The 24,950-nt window shown below is 42.7% G+C and overlaps 1 protein-coding gene across 1 annotated transcript in view; it reads right to left on the reverse strand.

The window, feature by feature from the left end:
* Window positions 1–14,690: 14,690 nt before the first annotated feature.
* The window catches only part of SMPX (small muscle protein X-linked), a 46,083-nt gene continuing 35,823 nt past the window's right edge, over window positions 14,691–24,950 (reverse strand). Inside the window, exon 5 of the mRNA XM_066571648.1 lies at window positions 14,691–14,785. The gene's annotated coding sequence lies outside the window, so the exon portion shown is untranslated. The remainder of the gene's footprint in view (window positions 14,786–24,950) is intronic.

Consider the following 24,950-nt stretch of genomic DNA (forward strand, 5'->3'; position numbering starts at 1 on the left):
GGTGATAAATGCATCCAGCACAAACCCCTACGACTGGGAAACACACCTCAGGTCTGAGGAAAGCATAAGGACATGGGGACTGGCCTCCCACAGTTCAATCATCTTTGAATGCATTTATTTGTAATTAGAAGGAGGATGAATTTTTATAGGGATAGAGATGTAAGACACAACCAGTGCTCTGAGGTCACAGAGGAGAAAACTGACATTTCCCTGTATTGGGACACCACAGAGATGAAGTAAAGCTGCAGTGTTGAAGAAAACCTGCATGTCTCTGAAACCAAGGTGCTTTTCACATAAGCTGTTAGGATTCAGCTCTACCATCCTCTTTGATTTCCTAATTCACATTCATGCAAATGTTCTCCAAGACATGGACTGTTGGTGAGCTAAGTAAAGGTTACAGTGCAATCAACTGCTCTTACTGATGGGACAATGAGATCCTGATGTCAGCTGATCACTGAAAGTGCTCCTAGAGTCAGTACAGTATTGTCAGCACTGCTGTGATCACTGTCAGCAGCACCACGACATCACTCAGAGAGCTGGACTTGGTCCCTCCATGTCCTGTCAGTCTTATACAGACCTCCTGGTATGTAAGGCTTATCCTTGGGACTGAAAGGATTGCACCTGCACTTGCTGATCCTTTTTCATTTATTCACAAGCTCTCAGGTTTGAGAGTGGGAGAGCACCCATGGGTGAAGTGCAGCTAGAATTAATTGCACATCAAAGGATGAAGGATGGATGATAAAACCCCAGGTGTCTGGGGAACATTTTTTCCTCAATGACTCCTGACTGAATAAAGCCATACTGGAGTGTGACAAAGGCATTGATGGAATGTGTGTCATTTACCCCCTGATCTTCATGAGTTACTGACTGATTCGTGACTAGCAAGCCTCTCTGCTCACCTGTCAGGCTGATCTCAGAGCCAATCCGTAGTGCCATAAGGTACTGGTGGCCCTGCTCACCAAAAAGGGAGAGAGACAACTCCCTCCACACCAGACATCATCTCTAAATTCCACTCCTGAAAGAAATTCCAAGGGTACTTACAGAAATTGTGTATGCCAAATTTTCTTCCCCAGGCCAGAGTCCCTGCAGACCATGCAGGATTTCAGTCATCTCCCCTCTTTCCCTGGTATGATCTGGATTCCAGCTGGGCATGCACATAAACTGTGGACAGCTGTGAGCCAAAACCCCCATCTCCAAGGCCCTCTCCAAGAACTAATGTACTATGAGCTCACTTTTATTAATTTTAATTTGGAGTTCTTACAACAGGAACAACGCAAATACTGACTCCACCATGGAAATGCAAAAACCCCCCACATAGTATGTCTTGCCTGCACAGAAAAAACACACAGTATCCCAAAACAGCTTGAAAGGCTGTTCTATATTCAGCAAGTTTATTTTGGTCTCATCTGTCTAGGATAAGGATTGACATAAGTGACTCTTGAAAGGAATGACCACTCCTGCCCTGAGCCCCAGCAGCGTGCCCCAGTGCAGCAGCATGTCCCTGGTACAACAGCAGAGTTTCCAGGGGACCTTTGCATTTTGCCTGAAGTGGGAAAATCATTGCTCTGTGTTTGTTAGTTCCTCTGTTACACCCAAGAAAGGAAACCATAGACAAGTGAAGAAAAAGCAGGTGAAGAGGACAGATGGACCTGAAACTCTGTGGGGGGAAACAGAAGCTTTGAAATGTCTGAGAGGAACACACCTTCCCAATACTGCAAAGACTCCCCTGCCCATTGGACATCCAGGTGGCCCATCTCTTCAGGGCAGGGGGCATCTCTCAGCAGAACCAGGGGGGTATCTCTGGGCAGAATCTCAGCAGAATGTCCAGCACTGTAAATCAGGACTGCAGCAGTGCCCCCGGGGCATGCACACACCCGCCCCAGGAATGCGGGTCAGCCAGAGGTGTGGGCTGGGGTGGGCTGGCAAAACCCCTCCTGCAGTAAAGAGAGAGTGGCCTTGGGGGTGAGGGTGGGGAACACAGTTCAGCAAGATGCCAGAAAATTCTTAGTCCTCGCACACAAAAATCCAGTACAGTTGCACCTTCCTCCTTCATTTAAGAAAGCAGCAGTGGTGTCAAGGAACCTCCTCTGATCCCAACAGAGCCACATCCAAGGGGAGGATGCTAATGAGAGCTGAGGTTCAGTGAGAAATGTGGTTAAATGGAACTACCACACAATCGTGTCCATTCCATATCATAGCATTGAAAGGAGGAAGAGAATAAAAATAAATGTATATACCTCAATTGTTTTTAAATTACAAGTAATGACATAATTAATATTTTCTGGAGGTCATTCAAGGACAGCAATACAGTGATTTAGGCCAGCTTGACCATATTGAAAGGCTGTAACTCTGGCTTCCCTACCTTCATCCCCTGCCAGTCTTCCTCTTTGCTGAACCATGGTTCAACAAGCAGGTTACCACAAAGAAAATTTCCTGAATTTGCACCGTGAAAATGACAAATGTGGTCAGAAGAAAACTGATTTCAAAAGGTGATTAGGTTTATATTTGTAGAGCAGTAGATAATCTCTCTGCCTGCACCTTCATTTAGCTCATAGTAACATATGAATATGCCTACAGCCCTGACAGAAAAACAAAACGAAAACAAAATGAAACAAAAACAAAAAGCACCAAAAGAAAAGTCAAAATATTATCTTCACAAATTAGACTGGATGCAGACTTTCAGCCCATCATTATACAGGCAGATACTGTGCACTGCTGGTATAGCGCTTCATTACAGCAGCAAAGTCAAAACTTCTAAAAAAGTGGATTGTAAATTCTCCCATACTTCCCAACAGCAGCACCACAACATAATTTCCAGGGTTTGAAGATTGCACTTTCTGAGAAGAAAACACTCAAATTCAGGACATACCTTGAAATAGCCATATCCACTCACTTTTGACACACACCAGCTGTACATGTAAAATAAACAGTCTGTGCAAACAAATTGCACACCCTGATATTTCTGCTACTCCTGCCCGTGGTTTAGAGGCTGTAAGTTGAAAGAATAAACAGAATATGGAAGCAGTCACCATACAAGTAATACGTCTCTTTTTCCCCAAGCAGGTTATTTGCCTTTGATGATATAAAATTGCTCTTAGAGTCTAACAGATCTGCTGCAGGGAGCTATATTTTGCAATTTTCTTCAAATGAACCTTGTGGTTGAATAAGTGTTTTTCAGTCCAAAGTTTCCAGAGTTATATGGAAATAGAGATTGGTTTTGGTTCCTTCAAAGCCAATAGATATTTTGCCATCAACTCTGGAACAAGCAGAAACATAACTTTCTTAGCAGAGAGAAGCTTGGCAGGCTGTCTCAGCTTAATTTTTCAACCTTATATGCTGTCTTCCTCACCTGATATGCAGGGTATAATCAACTCCCAATGGTCCTGTTAGAATAAAGATCATTTTAAAGATCAGACCCTTTACAACTGAGCCCCTTATCTCCTAGAGAAGAGAGTCTGGTGAGTTTCTACCAAAGCAGTTTATTTTTATGGGTTAACTCTCGCAGTGTAGAGATTGTCAGTGGCTTGTATGGAGTGAGCAAGGGTGGGGAAGGGCAGCAATAATCTCTGCTAGGATGTTCCCATTCTGCAGCCTTCACTGATGCTTTAGGGAGCAGAGTCCTCAGGCACCAGTGTTATGTGGGTGTCCCCGCTGATCTCACCTGGGTTACTCCAGAAGCAGTATTGTTTCCTACTGCTTCAATAATAATAAATAATTAATTAAAAAGGTTGCTTTTTTTTCCCCATGCTAGTCAGATTAGGCATTCTCCTGTTCTTCCTCTTGTTTTCAGAAAAGAGTTATTGGAGAAAATACTGCATTTCTACAGCTTCTGGAATTGCAACACATTGCCATAAGTCCAGAAAAAAAAAAGCATTGCAGAGAACCTCCGTTCCTATAGGCTATTTGTGGTTTCCCATGTACTGATATTCTCAACTGAAAAGACAAACAAGAGGATAAATAGTCATAGCTAAGTATCAGAAACAAAAGTATTCAGGTCACTTTCAAAGGCTCAAAGAGCAGTTAGAAGCCAAGGTCCCATCAGGCAGCTAAACAATCCTAATGGGCACTGCTCCTCATGACAGTGTCCTTCCTACTTACTAAAATGCTGTGATTCTGTTATCAAGGTGACACCAAACTGTTGGATTTGCTCAGGACAGTGCAAGGGGCACTGAAACAATCAGAAGGTGCTGGAAGCTGCCCTCCCATGAGGCCACTACTGTAAGGCACTGCAGTCAATAAATCCTTTTGCTCTCAATTGTTTGGGTTTCTCTTAGAAACAAATATTTACCAGCTTCTGGTTTGGACAGTCTTCCAAAGGTCACAAATGCTATCTCCAAGGGGAGCCAGGCTATTCAACCTTCAACTATTTAACCTTCGCTTCCTGTGGCAGCCTGTACTGCCATAAAAGCAGGCATCACTATGGGATGAATGTGCAGGGATGGGGGGTAAAGTTCTTCTCCCCTTGGCCCACCTCAGCATGTTATTTTTAAAAGCTTATGTGTTCAGTGATGAAAATAGACATTTTCATTCTGCTTATCCTTTGGGGTGGGTTTGATGTGTTGGGTGCTAATGGTATGCCAGGAAATTAGAATTACTTCCTCATTTAAAAAATGTGGATGGAGGGAAGAGAAAAGGATTTTCTTGTGATTGTTATTAGTGTTGAAAATTTGTATTAGGAATAAAAAGGGGTTCCAGTTTTCTAAAACAACTTTAGTCCTTCTACATTCCCTACACAACTGTAGCTGTAAGGGGAAGCTGTAGCTCCAGCAAAGCTTCAACTCAGCTACTGGTCTCAACTTCCTAAGACTATTCAGACATGAAATTATCTCTATCAGTACTTCTTATACCTACCTTTCATTTCATCATGACCAAAAATTCCAGCCAGGAGAATCACTGGGGAAGGTATAATCCAACTTTGTGCCTTGACTCTTTTCAGCAAAATTTCTAATTACACCAATCACTGCACACTCATTTGGGCTCCTTGCTTGTGAAGATAAAAAAATGTGTTTTGAGCTACTCCTTCTGCATGGTGAAGTGGTTTGGGGTTTGACTTTTAAACTTTAGTCATCTATCCTCTTTCTTTTTTTCTTTGTTTTGGTTTTGGTCTGTTCTCTAGTGGCATTAGAGAAGGGGGAGCCTCCAGGACTGGCAACCACTAGCTCTTCTGAGTGAGAGCCTTCTTGCTTGGGTTCAGCAAGAACTAGCTCACTTTCCTTTAAGACTCATTATTTTTGTCACCTGACCTAGAAAAATCACAAGAGACCAAGGTCCCCCCTTGCATGTAGGTCAGTCATGTCTTGGGAAAGACAGGGTTTGCTTTCTCACCTCTGAGAGGGAAATTGATATGGTTGTCATCATTTTCCAATTTGATTGATCTACTGAGTGTTGTATGTTTCCTGCAGAGGCATAACATGCAATATCACTGATATATTATATATATATATATATATATGTATATGCAGGCCAATAATAACAGCTTTAAATCAGGTAAGAGTTTCTAAAAGTAAAGATAACAAAAGGCTAGGACAAGTTGCCTAGGGAGGTTGTGAGGTTGCCATCGTGCATGGCATCATCTCTAAAGTGTGCTGTAAAAAACATATTCCTTACAAATCTGCCTGGAGGCAAGGAGATGGATTAGATGGCATTTTGAACCCCTCTGAGGGCTGCACTTAAGGATCTTCTGCTTCTAATAAGTGTTCAGTCACAAAGTCCTCAGGCTTTGGTGATTCACACAAGTGATTTTCTAAATAGAGGTGCTTTACTGAAAAACAAAAGCTTTAAATAGGAGAAAGCCTGGGATGCATGCTGGTGTGTGATGCTTGGGAGACATCGTAAGTGCTGTTTGCAAAATTTACTAAGCATGTCAGTAAGCTGAAAATGTACAGGACAAAGGGCATGCAAAGTGTCTGCCTGAAAGCACTGCCTCTCTTCACAGGAAGAGCCATTGGAAGGCCAGTGCCCAACATCCCTGCTCCTTATAAAGCTAATTACCAGGCATGCCATGACTTGAGCACTTCTGCTGAGATAGATCCATAAAAATGTATTTTTGACAACTGAATGCAGTAGTGTGGAAATGAACTCCATCATCACTGATGTCAGAGCTAGTTTTTTCTTGTTATTTCTCCTACATGTCATAAAGATGAATAAAACAGGTAATTTTCTTTTTTAGATTGGTAGAGAATAAATATTTCTTGTTCTGGATATTAGTAATTTGCATTTCTGGATGTCATTTTCTTCTCTCTTTTCTTGAGAAGGAACAAGGTGTGCAAAATATCACTAAGCCAAAAAAACTAACAAGCAAGACTTAAAACATCCATGTGCTTCTGATTTGTGCTGTACCATTCCAAGTTGAAAGAGGTGCAGCACAGAGACCCCCTTGAAGAACTGGCAGCTGCTCTTGGTAAAGGTTTGACAGACAGTGCAACACCAGTGGGACTGCTGGGGTACAACGAGACAAATTCTGGAGGAATTGTGTCTCCACATTGACATACATTGTGTTTCCTGAAATCCTGCAATGCAAAATCACTTCCCCATGTGCTGGTTCACCTCTGCTCCAGCAGGACAGAATGACCTCACAGAGGGAATCACAGCCACACTAAAGAAGCTCACAGAAGGATGAGATAGCCCCAGCTTTGTGGGAAAGGACTACAAATCCTGGGCACTGGGCTTTTCCCCCACAGGTGTGAGGAGCTCCCTGAAGGACAGCAGGGCAGGAAGCCTCAGCCAGGCAGGCTAGATGGGTGCAATCCCAGGAGAGGCTAGCAGAGCCAGCAGAGCCTGGGTCTTGCTGAAGGGAACAGGAGGGAAGGAGAGGAGCCTTCCTGGCCTGCCTCCACCCCAGCAGGAAGGGGTTTTGGAGGCTGTGGTCCCACCTCATGTCCTTCTGAATCAGGCTCCTCCAGAACTCCTGATCTGCTGGGGCTCTTTTCCAGGTGGAGGCTGGTGAAAATCCATGGTGCACAGCAGCAGAGCTTCACCTACCCCTGCAGCTGACCTGGCCTTTGGGTTTAGGTCAGGACAACTGATTTCAGCTGCCTGGATGGATGTGTGGCATAGGCAGAGCACGTTCCTCTCCTCTCAAAGGCAAGGGAAGAGCCCATATGCCCCATTTGAGTCATGACTATATGAATTTGATGTCAAATGAATTTTCTCAAGTATGTGGTGCCGTCCAGTGTCATTTTCCTAGTCTGTGCGGAACTCTTACCCCTCACACTGCCCCACCTGTTTGCTCTTAGTGTGAGGATGCTCAGTAACATTTTATTGGAGAAACAGCCATAGCAGGGAATTAAGGGGTTGGCCTCATTCAGAGGTGTTAGTGGCTGAGTCACTGGGATGTCATTCAGGCATGAGGACAGACTGTGAAGGCCTTCAGATCACATGCGTGCATGACATTTAGAATAGGTGGGTGACCTCACAGGAGATTATCTGTGAGCTCTAAATTGGCCATAGAAAGTGGCATTGGAGGCCTTCATTTGCCCTCGATAACCTTCAGCAATAAAAACAGAGGATGAGCATATGGATGTGCATGCAGGGAGCGTACAACAAGTGCCGAGAACGCTGTGAAGGCCAGAGGGCTGGTAAACCATACCCCAGCTCCAGGGACACGTGTCTGCCATGGAAAGAGGGAGGAGGAGGACACTCTGTGCTTCACAGGGCAGAGGAACTTATTTGTTTTATTTGATTTTGTGTTTGTGTGCATTGCTACCTGTCTGTGCAATAAGACGTTTAAGAATTTGTGCTTTTTACGTAGTTTCTGTAGGAAAGCACAAATCTGGATACTCCCCTGACCCTTGTAATTCTAGAGGTCATTGTAATTCATCAGGTCAGGGCCAGGCTTGTCAGCAACCAGCAGCACTGAGAACAGAGCCCTATTCATTCAAACCTTGATGTTTCCTCCATTGTCTCCACCTCAGCACCTCAGCACACACAAACCCTGTTGGGGGGGAAGCAGGGAGAAAGATGGTTTTCCTAAGTTCAGTAACAATAATGATCCAAAGGGCCTTAAGAGTTGTCCTCAAGTCTTTGGCCTCCTCTAAGCATTTTTCTCTCATGGTTCATATCTTTCATATCTTTCACCAACCTGATGGACCTGCTCGGGTGAGCCTGCCGCACTATCTGTTCAAAAATTTGGGAAGAAAGAAGTGGTATGGCAGCAGGGATTTCACAATCAGAGTCATAGAATTGTTTAATTTGGAAAAGACAGGATCACTAAGTGCAATCTTTAACCCAGCACTGCTAAGTTCACCACTAAACAGTGTCCACTGCCCTTCTCTGGACTCACTCCAACCCCTCAATGTCCTTCCTGTAGTGAGGGGCCCAAAACTGGACACAGGATTTGAGGTGTGGCCTCACCAGTGCCAAGTACAGGGGGACAATCCCTGCCCTGGTCCTGCTGCCACACTATTGCTGATCCAGGCCAGGTGCCTTTGGCCTTCTTGGCCCCCTGGATGCATGCTGGTTCATTTTCAGCTGCTGTTGACCAACACCCCCAGGCTGACCCTGTTACACCACACAGCTTTCCATCCATTTTTCTCCAAGTCTGGAGTGTTGCTTTGGGTTGTTGTGACCCAGGTGAAGAACCTGGCAGTTCCCCTTACTGAACCTCATACAACTGGCCTCAGCCCATCAATCCAACCAGTCCACATCTCTCTGCAGAGCCTTTCTGCCCTCCAGCAAATCAACACTCCCACCCAGCTTGATGTCATCAGCAAATTCTGCTGAACAGGACTGGCTCCATAGCTGAGTCCTGGGGAATACCAGTTGTGACCAGCTGTCCTCTCAAAGTCGAAGGTGGCAGTTCTGCTGACCCACCTCCTTATGTCTCCAAGAGTCAAAAACTTGTGTTGTTTCATGATGGCTTTGCCTGAGACACCCTCCGACCATCACATCACCCACAAGTCCTCTGTGCACAAACAACAGGTCCACCAGGGCACCTCCCCAGGGCAGCTCACTCACCAGCTGTGTCAGGCAAACTTCCACACACTCCAGGAACCTCCTGGACTCTTTCCTCTCTGCTGGAGTGTATTTCTAGCAGACAACTGGAAAGCTGAAGGCCCCCATGAGAAAAAAGGCCAGTGATCATGAGACTTCTCCCAGATGTTTATAAGAATATTTCATCTGCCTTATAAGGATATTTAATCTGCCTTACCTGAAGTAAATCTTCTCCCTACCTCGTTTCTAAAAGCAGAAACATAACCTAGGCTGTCTTCTGCCTCTCAACCCCACCTTCCCCATCTCATTTTCTATGGGTTCATGCCTCTTGCACTATCCTCCTGCACTTGGTGAGTAATCTGCTGTATTGGGTTTGTATTAGCCTGTCTTTCCTGGTAGCAAGAAGGCCACAGAAATGGCTGTGAGAAGCTGCTGGAAGCTTCCACTCTGTCTGGCAGAGCCAATCCCTGGTGAGTCCAAAGATGGATGGGCTGCTGGCCAAGGCTGGGCCAATTAGAGATGGTGGTAACATCTCTGTGAAAACGTATTTAAGAAATCAAAACAAAAGCTGTGGCACAGTTGTAATTTTTGGCCAGAGAAGAGCAGGGTGAGAACATGTGAGAGTAGCAACTCTGCAGACACCAAGGTCAGTGAAGAAGGAGGGGCAGGAGGGGCTCTGAGTGCTGAGCAGAGATTCCCCTGCAGCCCATGGTGCAGCCCATGGTGAAGCAGCTGTGCCCCTGCAGCCTGTGAGGATCCAAGGGGATGCAGAGATCCACCTGCAGCCCGTGGGGGAGCCCCACACCAGAGCAGGAGGATGCCTGAGAGGAGGCTGTGACCCTGTGGGAGACCTGTGGAGAGAAGGACCCTGCTCCCATGCTGGAGGAGCCTGTCCTTGGAGGGCTGCACCCCGTGGAAGAGTGACCCACACCACAGCAGTTTGAGGCAGATTGGTGTCCATGAGATGGATTCATGCTGGAGAAGTTCATGGAGAGCTGTCTGCCATGGGAGGGACCCCAGGGTGCAGCAGGGGAATGACTCCTCTCCCTGAGCAGAGGGAGAAGCCACAGGAGATGAACAGATCACAACCCCCATTCCCTGTCTCCCTGCACTGCTGGAGTAGGAGGTGGAGCTGAAAGGAAGGAGGGGTGGGGAGAAGGTGTTTTTACTTTACTTCTCATTATCCCACTCTGATTTTGTTAACAATAAATTCTCTTCATATCTCTAAGTTGAGCCTGTTTTGCCCTTGGTAGTATTTGATGAGTCATCTCTCCCAGCCCTTACCTCAACTCATGAACCCTTCATTATATTTTCCCTTGTCTCTCCAGCTGCAGAGCAGAGTGAGTGAGTTGCTTTGGTGGGTGCCTGGCAGCTGGCCAGTGTCAACCCATGACATCTACTCATTTGGATCCTCCTCATGCCCAAAAAATGTGTGAATCCTGCCCCTTGTGCCCAAACTTGCCTCACAGGGTCGACAGCTATGTGCTAAGGATAGAAGATCCAGGGCTTGGATTGTCAGTCTCCTGTTGGGAGATGTGTTATGGACCTCTAAAACCCTGCAATTGCTCAGCTAGGAAAGTATTAGATGGAAGTGAAGTACCACTGTATCAGATGAAGATCATTCTCAACAGAAACTATTGCAGTACCTGTAAAAAACATTCACTGTGGATGCAGCATCTGTAAGAAAAACAAATTTAATTCCAGTTTCACTAAAGAGACAGTGAAGGATTAAATCCCTTTTCACAGTATGACATCCAGACAGAGAATCAAATTTAATTAGTTACCAGACAAGATTTACCATCCACCAATGTTTAAGAAACCCCCAACTCTAACTTCACTTGCACTTGCAGTCAGTCACCAGTCTTCTGCAGGATGCCTTTGAAAGCATCCACCTCATAGAATACTGCAAAGTAATATAGTGGGAAGTAAATAGAACATATGGATAGGTGGGCTTATTTTATAAATGGCTTTTAACTTCTTCCAAAGACACAGGAAAACTGGATTTTACCAGGTTTAACTGATCTTATATCCAACCCTCCATTTTTTTGTCTCTACAGAATATTTTATCTTGGGGCTACAGTATTTTTGAGGACTGAAAAACTGGCTTTAGGGGAAGTTTTCTTTGTAATTATTTATGCACCAGTAGTACTAGGCAGCCCATATACCAAAATTAGGATCTTTTTTCCAAGTGCATTACTTAATCTGCAAAAACTCACTCAAATTAAATATGCACACATTAGAGAAACTGGGACTTAGTCACAAGGGCAAAAGAAAATTGTTTCAATATTTTGCCCCTGAAGCTAAAGAAAAGATCCAACTGTTTTTCTTGGATCCTCTTCCGCGATTCTCTTCTCTCAACATCAATTTTTTATAATAAGAAATGGTCAAAGTGCCAGATTTTTTAATGCCTTCACATAAATAATTTACAGACTGCATAAAACAAGGGATAAATAAAAGGACCTTCTTCATCACCCTTGTGAGTACACTGAGCACAGTCCTGGTGAGATGCCATTGAACCCAGTGAACTGTGCCTCCAGAATCTGATTTGGAGAACTCACATCCATAAACACAGTTGCATGTAACTACAGATGTTTTACTGATACAATATGTAAAGCAGTACAGGGGGGAGGTACTGGTTTGTTTTTGTTTTTTTTTTAACTGCTTGCTTTTACTACTAGCTTACACCACCACAGAAAAGATAAAACTGCCAGTTTAGTTCTATAATTCAAATTAATGCATAAATCCAAGCATCCAGAGTTTTAAGACAAATAAAACTATTTGCCTCAGAAATGCAGAAGCAATATAATCTTTTAACTGAAAGTGATTAAACCAGAGTAACCAATGGAGATACATTCAAACTCCCCAAAATTTTCAAGTAACAGTAATTATTATTTTCCCTCTATCTTTACCTCTAAGCTAAATGTGTTTGGATTTTTCTGTGCAGATAACCAGAAAAATCAGTAAAGTGTGGTTTTGTTCACTAGCCAGTGATTAAAGATCTCTTTCCAGATGTGTTGGGGTCTTGCTGTTTCATTAGACTAAACCCTTTGCTGTGGGCACTGCATGACACCTATTTCTGTTTTTTCTAACAAAACATGTTGCCACAACATCGTTGAGCAATTTCTCCTAGATTAACAAAATCTCTTTTTTGGCATTAAGAGAAAAAAAGAATTCAATGCAGAGCTCTGGGTAGGGAGTCAACAAAGGAAACTCTCCCACACCTTTCATGCCCAGTGCTTGGTGACACAGGGCAGAACTGTCCCTTTGATTCACTCTCACACCAGCACCACAAGGACACCAGGGCACAGAGATGACCCTGAAATCCAGGTATTTTGCTTTGTGTCATGGTCCCCTGATGAAAGGGTCAGGGATAGGGATGGAGGGGAGCTTGTTAAGTGTTTGCTTGGGTGCAGCCATTCCTGTGGCTCCACTCTCTGGGGTGGTCATTAGGGAGGTGTTCACACACTGACCCTGTCAGTGAGTTTGGCTCACACCCACAAAGACTCCCTTGTGACCACAGGAAAGGGCATGATTTTAGCATGATCTGTTATTATGTGTGCTCATTCTTCATTGTAAGGCCTCAGTCCTTCCCTAACCTTGTGCCAGATTTTAACATCTGGGGGATGGAATTTCCCATGCCAGAAGTACTAGGCTGCAGAGCTGCCTGGGACATCTTTCACTGGCCTGTGTGCACCCCACAGTCAGAATTTTAATAAGGCTTAGGTGAAAAATAACCTCACTAGCACAAGATGGTTCAGGCCAGCTGTAAACTGTTGTTAGCTGAGACAGAGAATCTTCACAGCCTCCTTTTTTCCTAGTACTAATTTCATGTTCTATTAAGGATTTCTTGTAGTCCTTAGACTTAACTCAGGGTTCTCACTGATCCCCACTCCCCACCAGTTGTCAGTCTCAAGGGAGTGTAAAAGTTTTCATTTAAAATAAAGACAAAGCTCAGAAAAAGTATTCTTTGCCTCTGACTGGTCCCTCCCCACTCTGAAGATGTTTCAGTGGCCTCTGGTGGTACTCCTCTATTTGGAAGCAAGGATTTGAAATCTGGCAAAAGAACCACACTCCTCTGTCAGGGATAGGTTTTCTTTCTTTCACCTACACAATCAGGTATGAAGACTGGGATGTGGCCCCAACTCCCTCCATCCCCTGGAATTTTCACTGTGAAGTTTCCTAACTATAAAAGGAGAAGGATTTACCTTTCCCTAGTTCTCTGAAATTAGTATTTTTTAAGTGAGTAAAGAAAACAAAAGCCAAGGCCCTGACTCATCTCACCTTCAGCATGCTTTTGGATCAATGTGTTTTCTCCTTTTTATAATTTCCAGACTGGTAGGAAAAATGCAGTCCAATATCAGTGACTGATAATGCAGTGTTGGGGAAAACTGTTCATTTTTGATTGAACAGACATGTTAATCTCATTGTGATGTAAATGAAAGCTGCCCCTGATACATTCCATCTCTTGACATTTCCATTTCAACCTGTCCTTCAGGGATGTTCACCTCCAAGAAATGCATTAAGGGAAATCAGAGCATATAAGGATGAAGCAGGACAGTAAGCAATGTTGATATTGCATATTCAAAGCAAAAAGTACAATAATGTCATTTTAATTGAGCTGCAGAGAGTACAGCTCCTTTCTAATTTCCTGTACAAAGTAATGCAAATATATGGAAACTTAAAATTCAAAAATCATTTCAGTTAGCTCTGGTATTATCTGATGGAGCAAACAAGAATTAGATGGATGTCGTTGTAAGTAATATTCAACTTGAAATCTGTTTTCTAACCAGAATAATTATCTTTATTTTATTTGAATAAACAAGAGGCAGGCAGAGAGTTTCAGAGTATGTAGAATAGTTTCAATCAACATTACAAGAATATTATTAAAAACATCTCCTCATATCCCTTTACAGTAAGTAACATAAAAGAGACCATGGAGACAGAGTGTATTAAATTTCTCTTACAATAAGATCTCATTTCCAAAAATGGAATATGCATCAGTGTTCCTTTATGTACAGTTGATATAATGCAAGCATCAAGGATTAATCACTCTATGTAAGAGGTGCTGTGATCATACATTACTTTAGCCCAGCATCCATATTCCAGTGTCCCCTTTTGATTTGAGCTTTTGAAGATAATGATCCTTCAAGCTGTATTCATGAACATGTTCCATCAAGGCTGGATGACTCTTTATTTGAATAAAGGCTGCAGGTCTTCTGTCAGCTACCTCACATCTTGTATATTCATTGTATAAAGGTGATGCATAAGTATCAGAACAGCAGTGCATTCTGGATTCCGGAGGAAAAGAAATACTTTGTCTCTACAACAAAAGAAGAATTTAGCTCAACTCACCAGAAAGACCATTGCTTTTAATATTTTAATTTCCTTTATTACACATGATACATGATTCCTCCTCTATAACTAGGAACTCACAGCAGAACATAAGATGTTATATCCCTCATTTATTCTGCACTTTGTGAATTAATTCAAAAACTCTTTTGTACACATTGACATTTTTCAAAAAGAAAGAAACCAAATTAATTGAAAATAATGATGTAATTATTTTAAGTTTTTTCTATTTTTGCTCAAACTTCAAATTATACTACTCCCCATTCTCAGGTCAAAATCATTCCTGTAAATACACATATTCATTGCTGGTTGCTTTGTTCTGTTTCAGCACTACTTTCCTATGTTAAACAAAATGGACAACAAGAAAGCATTGATATAAATGTACAAAGAAGATGCTTCTTATGGGGTATTGAAGAGTTGGGAAGTTCATAGTCTTCATACAAATATATAAAATATTTGAAATTTTCTCCATTCATTGGAATCCATTCAGTTTCACTTGTCAGACCTGTGCAACAAATACAAGACCAGAAATTAATTATTATCAGTGCACTCACAGGTATTTTCAGATCATGCAGAAAAGCTGTGAGGGGGAGGACACTCTCCACACCTGCAATTTTTCCTTCTCTGACAGCACTGATTTACAGCCAAGCTCAGGGAATACAGATCTTTGTGATCCACTAGCTTTTCCCACCTACATCAGATCTCTGTCTGATGAAACTTCATGATTGTGTCAAAACTTCAGGCCTTTAAAGCCTTGAGTTTTGCCTTTGGTACAGGGTGCTGGGTCTCTGCCCCACCCCACTGCCATCCCACCCCACTGCCATCCCATCCCATCCCATCCCATCCCATCCCATCCCATCCCATCCCGCAGAGCCTGGGGGCAGGCAGGTCCAGCCCTGCACAGACCCTGAGTGGGGCTCAGCCCCAGGAAAGCTCTGCCACTGCTCCAGCAGGCACAGGAGGCAAATCCTGCCATGTGGCTCAGCAGTGTGGCTGTGCTGTAGGGAGTAGGGATGCATCAATTCATAAAAATCAAAATGGTATTTAATTTTACCATTAAATACTACTTACTGATATATACATATATATGTCTGTGCACTTTAATTTTTTTAACTGCTTTGGTTACCCTCTTCTCTTGCCTTTTCTGTTCTACCCATTAGAGTCTTCACTGGTGAGATTCCATCCAAACTGAATAGTCCTGGGCAGTTTTCAGCCTCTCTTCTTTTGGTCGTGTATATCTTCCTGTAACTACTTTTGTCACAGCTCCACCTCTCCCTATTTCTGCTTTAATTCTCATGACTGACCAGCACTAAGGACAGTATTCTAGAAATAGTAGCAAAATATCTTCTGTGTTCTTTTCTTAAATCCCACTTAATTATTTATTTATATATCTAAAGCAAGGTTGAGGGGGTACTCAGCTTCTGTCTGGGGAGTGATGAGCAATTTCCTTTGACCCATCTAAAGACTCTTTCCTGCACAGTCACAGCTAATTTGAAGCCCAGCATAGGGCCTATTTCTGCTCTCTTTTAAGTTAAAAAATACCACGCTTTCTATTGATATCAGCAGTTCTGGACAGCTCAGCATTGAAAACCCTCAAAAGGTCAAGACACTAACTTTCTCAGCATACATGTTTAATCAGCTAAGATATAAGTATTTGAGGTGGAGGAATATGTCTACCTTTGGTAAATTTTATTGAACTCATGACCCTTTAACAAATGCTTAGAAAACAGAGAAAAAGTCACAGGACAGAATAAAGAATGACAACCTTCTATATCTCATGATGAGTTACATGAAGGGAGTTTTTGCTGTGCCCCTGGACAGGCTGTGCACATTTGAGCAAACAGTGGAGGGACAAGGCTGGGATTTCTTTGCCTTCAGAAAAAACTCTTCCCTGGAGAAGAGAGCTGCTATTAAGAGAAACCCTGCATGGCTTACACAGACTGCTTGAAAGTGATGGCAACCTTTAAATAAAGAAGTCAAATATTAATTAACTTGTCTAGAAAGAAAGTGAGAGGGAGTCATTGCCCTCAGTGAAATGGCCATAACACCAGATGTTATGTAGTGCTGCCAACACTCTGTGGCCATTAGCAATCAAATGACATGGCCATCTCATAGCTGGGCTCAGTAGGGCAATGCACTGCTGTGTTTCAGCTGAAATTTTCTTCCAGTCAGGTAATTTAAGGTATTTCTCTTTCTGCTCTCAAAAACAAAACCCAACTTTAGGGCTGTATTTGATGGCTCCCTGGGATACACACACACAAGTAATCCTGTCCTATATAATTACCTCCTGCCTACACACACTCTCCATGTGCTTCAGCATTCAGGATTATCCTCCTTTCTCTTTCAAACTCTTCTGTGCCTGTCCCTGAGTATCACAGAGTGGCTGTTTTCAAGTGGTATGTGAATAAAATATTGCTGGCTATGACTGAACTCAAGGGCTCAGGCCTGGGATCAGGAGAAAGAGTGTGCAGGGCACAGCAGGCAAATCTGAGCACAGTGTGGTCCTCAGCATCACAAGTGTTTTCTGATCCTTCTGCTGAAAGAGGCCAGTGACAGGTTCTGCCTCCAAACACATTGTGGGCAGATTGTGGCATGATGGACAGCTGTAATTTAGCATTCTGGGTTTTAGGATTGCATCATATTTTTTTTTGTACCTTTCTAGCAGATTCAGCATTTTAGATTTAAGGCTGTGTTTTCTGCAGGTGTCACCCTGAGGGATACCTCTGCCTTGCATGGGAGCTACATGCTTATCTTCTTGAAGTAGTTTAATCTGTCCTTATTTCCTGAGTTCCTAATGACAGCCACCCTGTGCTGGGCACATCAAGCCCCCAAGGATCATGGTAATACAAAGAAGGTGGGTACAAAGCCTTTGGGTACAAAAAGGATGGAGACAGACTTTCCTCACTGTGTCGAGCGACAGGAAAGGAGACAACAGGCACAAATTGGAATACAGGGAATTTCATCTAGACAGGAAATAAAACTTTTACCATCAGGGTGGTCAAACACAAGTCCAGGTTGCCCAGGAAGGTTGTGGAATCTCCATTCTTGGAGATACTCAAACCCTGACTGGACCTGGCCCTGAGCAATGGCTGAGCAGGACATTGGACTGGATGTTTTCCTGAGGGGGTCTTGGGGTTCAGGCAGTCTGTAAGTCTGTCAGAGACTTTGCTTGTCCCAGGGGAAGCTGTCCTCTGCTCAGGAGGGCCAAGGTGGATTCATGGGCCATGTGCAAGGTCCCTCCTTCCCCTGCCTGGCTGTGGAGCCATCACTGAGTGGGTTTACAAACTAAAACAGCAAGGTGCTATAAACTGTATTACTGTGTTGCTGATAAAACAAGTAATCTGGTTGATGGGATTACTTTTGGCCACATGCTCCATTTTTTCAAATACTTCTTTGTCCTTTCTTTGTTTCCTCATAGTTCCCACATCTTTGACCTTCAGCTCCCATTGAAATCAATATCCCTTAACACCTTCATGATCTCAGGATTGAAAGGTCCAAACTGGCACTGTATCCCATCCAGCCAAGCAAGCACCTCTCTGCTTCCCTCCTTCCATGACACAGGTCTCTCACTAGGCAGTGGACCACCAAAAGACCTTCTGAGTCCAGTTCTTCCAGTCCCAACTGGGACACAGCAGCTCCAACCAAAGGAAACCCAGCCTTCTAGGAGACCACGTGCCTACAAGAGTAGCTAGTTAGCAGGAGGAGCAATAAAACCCAATAACTAGAGATCCCAGGAATGCTGCCACTTGTCATCTAAAAGAAGCAAAAACCAAAGTGCCATGATGATAAATATTTCCACAGGGCTCAGGTGTTGAGGAAAATCAAGCCCACTTTTCTAAAATTTTGTCTAAAGCATGCTGCTTGCAAGTGGTGCTATTTTAACACCTGGTAACTGTATCATCTTTCTCTCAGGTATACTCTCTGCTCTCTGGTTGCTTATAATTACTACCTGAGCTCCCTTTGCAGTCAGTGGACTCTCTATTATCTCCCTGTGATGCTCTAATCCACTCAGACCTCCCACTGGCCAGCTGCAATTCTCCCTGTCCCAGCTCCCAAAGGCATGTTATTTTTAGAGCACAAACTCCTCCAGAGATCCATGGGAGCCTGTAAACTCAAAAATAGGTTGCTTATGGTACATTAGCAATGCTCACAGTTATGTTCTCTGGTGATTCTTTCAGCTGCTCCAATCAACCTCACCCCGAACAACCCTCACCCATTTAAAAAAAGAATATACTTGAGAGCAAATGCTTAAATGTTGTCCTGATTAAGGGTGGACATAAGTACATGCTCAGGAACACTTTGAATCATGGAATTAGAGGAGTTTTCAGCCCTCAAGACCTTCTCCATTCCCTGACTGAGAATCTGCAAGGCTATGATTGCAGTTGGTTGGATGCCAGTGTTGTTTTCTGGAATAAAAAAGACTAGATCCCTGAGGTTTCTGACCACAGAAAAAAGCAGTAGCTATTTTTATATAAGAAATTATTTAATGTATGTGCTGTTCAATACAGATGCAGCTTCAAAAATAAATAAAAACTAAAGAAATTAATTGCGAAAATCTCACTATTTCATTTTCCTTTCTCAAAATTACAGTTTTAATGCTGCATCTTGCTTTTATTCTCTGAAAACACCCAACAAGTTAACAGCAAGAACACGAAATATTTACTCTTAAAAAAACACTAGTAGTTCCAGTTGTCAGTGTTCTCTGTTCTTAGAGAGCATGCTAGCTGAAAGAACAAGAAATATGAAATCTATCCAGATTTTGGCTGTATCACCATATATGCAATTAAATGACTACATTTAGTGCTAATATTATATAATTAAAGACCATGCATGAATCACTTGAGCACTGAATAATTTTTTTTTATTTCAATAGCTCCCAGCCTTTTATATATTTAACCCCAAAATTCTGTTAAGGCATCCTATTTTATAAGAAGTAACTTTCCACAGGATGAAAGAGACATTAGCACTTCGAAGAAGATCAGTGATTACAGCAAGTGCACCAAGGTTCAGTAAATGCCTCCCACTCAACAAGCTTCCAAAGTGAACGACCACATGATGTTTACTCCTCACCAGAACCCATTTATAGATCTCTTACTCACCACTACCTCAGCCATAAGTGCAACCCTCAAAAAGAGGCAGCAAGGAGAGCTCTATTTGGGAGCAGACAGAGAGTTCACAGTTGGAGAACTGGCCCTTGTCTTCACAATACTGTTTAGCCAGGCTGTGGGTCATGATTTAAGTCATCCACACTCTAAAGATTCTAAACTACAGGAAGTGTTTATTACATACCACGTGGATTGCACACAGACAACAGGTATGGCTGCTTGGGGAAAATTCTGCACTATTTGGAAAAATTGATAAAAAGGGTTAAAAAATGCCCCTCCAAAAGTGCCAGTGGGAAATGAAGGTAATGACTTCTTATGGAATTAGGAGTCCTAGGAAAGAGTTTTGTTCCCATTATGTCATTTAAAAGACATCTGGCCATTCCCAGCAGACAGCACACTGGGAATGAAAAGGGTATCAGTTACAGTAAGGTAAGAAGGGGACAGAGGTCGTGAACGTCTGTGAGTCTGGAGCAGAATTAGCCTAGAATTACAAACACACTGCTCTACAGAAGAAAAACCTGGGCAAAAGGTAAATCCAGGGACATGTCTCTTTTCATTGCTCTAGTGAATTGTCAAGGTGAAATAAAGCCAGACTATCTCCTTAGACTCTCTAATTCTCCTGCACATCTGGTAAAAGCCTTGACCTTTTGGAGACAGTAACCTGGAGTGCCAGGGGATCTGCTTTAATTCCTCTCCCCTCACTTCCCTTTGATGGGCAGCCCTTGCTGCAGTCAGCTTCTCCCATGCAACTCCTTTAATATTTATGTCATATCAAGATCACTGTCCACACAGATGCCAGAGGAAGCAGTAGGAAATCAAATGTGCTCCAGGTTAACATATTAATACTGTGATGAGATGCCAGAGAGATGTTTTAAGTTGCAAAGGGGAGGGAGTTCATCCCTTGACTCCTTTCCAACGATATCTGGTTGACTAAATGAAAGATCCCATTTTAAATTAAACTATTTTAATTTCCTGCATGTTTTTTTTAAAAATTATTTCAACACATTTGTTATATTTCTGTCAGGATAATGAGAGCAACTCACATATAGCTGAGCATATATCATATGTCTTTTAAAATATATTTTCTCTCATTTATATTTTCTGGGCATTGTCCCTGTGAAATACTGGAAAGAGAAACATTTATGCCTCTTAAAAAAAATTATTTTAACTCCTTTTTCTTTTTTTTGCCCTTTACCTACAGTCAATAAACTGAAATGTAGGTTGCACATACACATACATGCAGGGCTTCAAAACAAAAATAGAGAAAGGTCAGAATTTTTATCCTTTCAATTTTTCTGACAAAGAACACTAGGCAAAAATTATTTTCTACCAAAACACAAAAAGTCTACATAAACACTTTTAAATAACAAACATTGCTATCTTCACTATGAAGACTATTGAAAGCCATATGCTCCTTTTGACATGCATATGTTCTTTCTCTAATTTACATCTCAGTTCAGACAGAGTGGCCTGGGGAGTGAAGGACAGTTTTGACCCTTCCACTGTTTGCAGCTCGGCTGTGCACACACAAAGGAGCTGCAGCCAAGTGCTGTGTAACAGCAGGTCTAGCCAGACACAATAAACCCTTTTATTAACACAGGGAAAGTCAGTATAACACACTCCTTGTGTTATACTGTTATCAAAATTTCTTGTTACCTGCACTGACACAAAGCTTTGGCACCAAAGGAACTCACAAAAGAGACAATTTCATTCAGTGGTTCTGAAATGACAGCTGTCAAATAGAAGTCTTTCAGATCAACTTGAATTCTAAATATTTGCTCTCCAAAAGACCTAATATCCATAAAGACATGATACCTGTCATTTATTATATTGCCTTTTTTTTTCTAAGTGGAACCCAGATGCCAATGATCCACAGGTATGTGGCCCAAGATCTTGCAATAAGTAGCAGTCCCAAAAGTGAAAAAAACCCCTCAGCATTTTCATATCACAGAAAAAGAAAAAAATATCCCTACCTCTTGACTCGTACTAAGAGTTTTGGTATTTGTAATGGGCTACAAACACTACAGCCTCTAGAGCACAGAAATGTGTTCTGAACTTCCACATCTCTTTAGCCTTACCAGTCATAATTTTACTTTTCTTTGGGCATTTCTTGGCTGAGGTCAGAAAGCTGCCTAAAACATTATGCTGGGCTGCCATTTCTCATTTACATGAAACAGAACCTTAATGAGCATGGGGGGTTTTTTTAGCTAATGGATTCATTACAAATGCTGATGCAAATGCATTGTCTAGAAAGATAAAAAAACAACAGTTTCTTAAAGCTGGTAAAACATATCTTGAAGTTTATAATATCTGAGTAATTAAATAAGAGATTGAATTTTAAAGGACTGATTATGCAGAGCAGTTTGAAATGTTATTACAAAGAAAACCCTATAGAAATTCTAGTATACTCTCTGTTATTGGTATTATTACTACTTCTGCAATGACTTTTTCTGGAGCTATCCTTTACATTTTCTCTCAATCCTGTACAGGTTTAAAGCACAGTGGCTGTAACAAATGCTTACCTCACAATAAATTCAAGTTTTAATTCAATTTTCTGCTTTTCATTAACATTTTTACTACAAATTCTCACAACTTAAAGTATCACCTCTATAAAAAGATTCTGCAGACCCATCTTCAGTTGCTTTGGGACTGCATGAGGTGATTTGTAATTCATAATGGCTAGCAAAGATTAAGCAGCATATAGCATATGCTGTGATTAAAGTTGTTGATAAGGAGCTGCAGTAGCTTTTTTTACCTCTGTTAATGAGAACTAAGCAGCAGCACTTTCTACCTTTTAAATTAGTGTCTTCTGAAGGAAAAAAAAAACAACCAGCTTTTCCTTTCTAGCACTTCAGTAAGCTCTGCCAAGTCCATGCAGGCGTGTGCCTATAATTATTATTCTTTGCAATTATTTATCAATATAGGGGAAACTGTTCTCTGAGTTTATGTTAAGTGCTTCTCATTCATCTATACAATCTCTGCATTAAAAAGCATTTGATTTCCAGTGTAAGTACCACTCAACAGCTTGGTCACTGTTGTCAGTGTCATCCTGACCATATTAGCAAGTATACCCAAATTGTCTGTTAATGAAGCCAAATGACTTAAAGAGCTTAAGTAGCAAAAAGTTTATGTCAGTGAGATTAGAGAGGGATTTCTTGGACAGTTTAATTGTATTTCATTTTCATTCCCCATAACAGCAGACAGTGAAACTTCAGTAATTATCATTGTAACAAATTCATCAGTAAGGAAGCCAAAGCCTAATGGCTGATCCTGCAAAGTGTTTATTTCCTCCTTTGAGGTGCAACAAATCCTATTGATTTCTCCAATGATAACCAAAACCACCCAGCTGCTTGCAGGCACAGGGTGGAAAATAGCCAGTAGCAATGCACCTGGGTGGTGGAGTAGCATCAAAAAGAGAAGAGGTTGCTAGGAGCCAATGGTAATTGTGATGTCTACAAGGCAAAGATCTATACAGAAGGGACCAGACAAAGTATTAATACAAATAAATTAACGACTGGTAAAATATTTGGTACAGAAAAACAATCAAACAAAAAAACCCCTCAAAATAAACAATAAAAGTATTAAAAGAAAAGCTGTGACATTTAAAACAATGGGACATCTTTCTTGTACTGAGAGCAGTGATGCAATATGAAATGCACCTCTGAGTGTTAATTGCCTGACTGGGGTTTTCCAGCCAGGGAATATCTCTGAAAACAAAGTTTCCAGCTAGGAGAAAATGTCCATGGTGCTGAGTGCTCTTTCTGCAGAGGCTCCCTGCAGGCAGCACTTGGCAGCCCACCCCAGAGATGGTGTGGGGAAATACCTCAGAGGTGTCTGCAGCCGGAGTAAGGGCAGGAACACATCACTGGTACAGGGCTCTGTGACCAGATCAAGCACTGTCAGATTGTTACACAGCTACACCACGGGATTCCTGCTGTGAGAGAGGAGTAATGCCGTGATTGACTCTCACAATTTACAGACAAATATCGTGTATATAGGTTAAGAAAAGTTTCATATGTTTATAGTTATGTTTTACCCCCTTGCATTGTTATCAAGGGACAACTGGGGTGGGGACACTTGGGAGGGCTGGCTTGTCACTGTGGTGACATCTGACCCCCAGCCAGGATCTGAGGAAGAGATCTCCACCACTGGACAGTGAAGAAGGGGTCTATAGACAGAACTTTGGGAGGGGTTAAAGTGTTAAAAGGCAGAACCTCCGTTGTGTGGGAGGGAGAGCACATAGTGCGGAACACCCTTTGCTCCCTGTGCCGTAACATTTTCTCTATTCAGTCTTCTGTCGTATTTTTGATAAGGTTTAATAAACCTTTCTAAAATTACAAAAAGTGAGTAGATATTTCTCACACTGCATTGCTTCAGAAGTGCCTGGTGAGTGTGGGGCCACAGCCTTCGGGCTGGATGGTGAGGGAACCCACCAGAAGCACTACAGCTCCCAAAAGCCAAACCCTCTCACATCCCACGTATGACAGCATGATCAGGGGACCAAAGCCATTTTGCAGCTCCCAAGCCCTGTACAAAGCCATTGTTATAGATGGATAATGAGATGATTGGCTCTCACAATTAAAAGATAACTATTGTGTGAATATTAAGAAAAGCTTTAGTGATGTACAGTTAGGTTATTGTAGCTTAGATGCCCTCTGTTCTCCCCATAGTCCCCTTTCCTCCCGGTATTGTTACCATCAGACAGCCTAGGCTGTCTAGGACAGGTAAAATAAGGCCTGCACGTGTCCCTGGCATGGGGCAGGTGGGAATGGAAAAGTTTGGTGCCTAGGGGGTGCAGCATGGCAACACCTGACCTCCAATCCAGTTACAAGAAAGCAGTTTCCACAGACAAATGGCTGACAGACTTTAGGAGTGGCCAGGGCTGGCTGATGCAACCCCCAGGGGTATAAAAGACTGAGCATCCATCTTGAAAGTGAACTGGCCATGTGGTATCTACAAGGGCAGTTCCCAGCACTGCAATTTTTTTCTTTATATAGTCCTTTTGTTGTACTTTTGTCAAGGTTTAATAAACCTTTTTAAGTTTTCAAAGTGAGCAGTTGTTTCTCACACCATTTTGCAGCTCCCAAGGCCTGGCCCAGAGCCATTTTGCAGCTCTCAAGGCCTGGCCCAGAGCCCTTTTGCAGCTCCCCAGCCTTAGCTGTCCCTCTCGTGGCAGCCCCTCTCGCTCAGTGCCGCAGGATCCTCGCCCAGCAGAGTGCGGGCCAGGCTCAGCTCAGACCCAGCAGCCCCAGCCGTGCCTGGCACACACGGGCACGCTTGGGCAGGAACCTCCCAGCCTTGTAAACCCTCCAGCAGCCTGGAGTGGAAAGCTTCATCATGATGTTAATGCCTGTGTCTGCACCAGACCCACAGCACCCAGCGCTGGAGCTGCTGAACAGCTGTTGCAAGCACTTAGAAATGTGGCTTGGGGTGGACAGAGAGCTGGAAAGCTAACAAATCAAAGCTTCTTGACAAAAGGGCCTGATTTAGGTTAAAAATTTGGATTCATTCTCAGGAAATGGAAAATCCCCAGATGTGGAGGGATAGAATGTAGGAAAATAAAGA

The sequence above is a fragment of the Molothrus aeneus genome, chromosome 2 (assembly GCF_037042795.1).
Source record: "Molothrus aeneus isolate 106 chromosome 2, BPBGC_Maene_1.0, whole genome shotgun sequence".
In the NCBI taxonomy this organism is placed as follows: Eukaryota; Metazoa; Chordata; class Aves; order Passeriformes; family Icteridae; genus Molothrus; species Molothrus aeneus.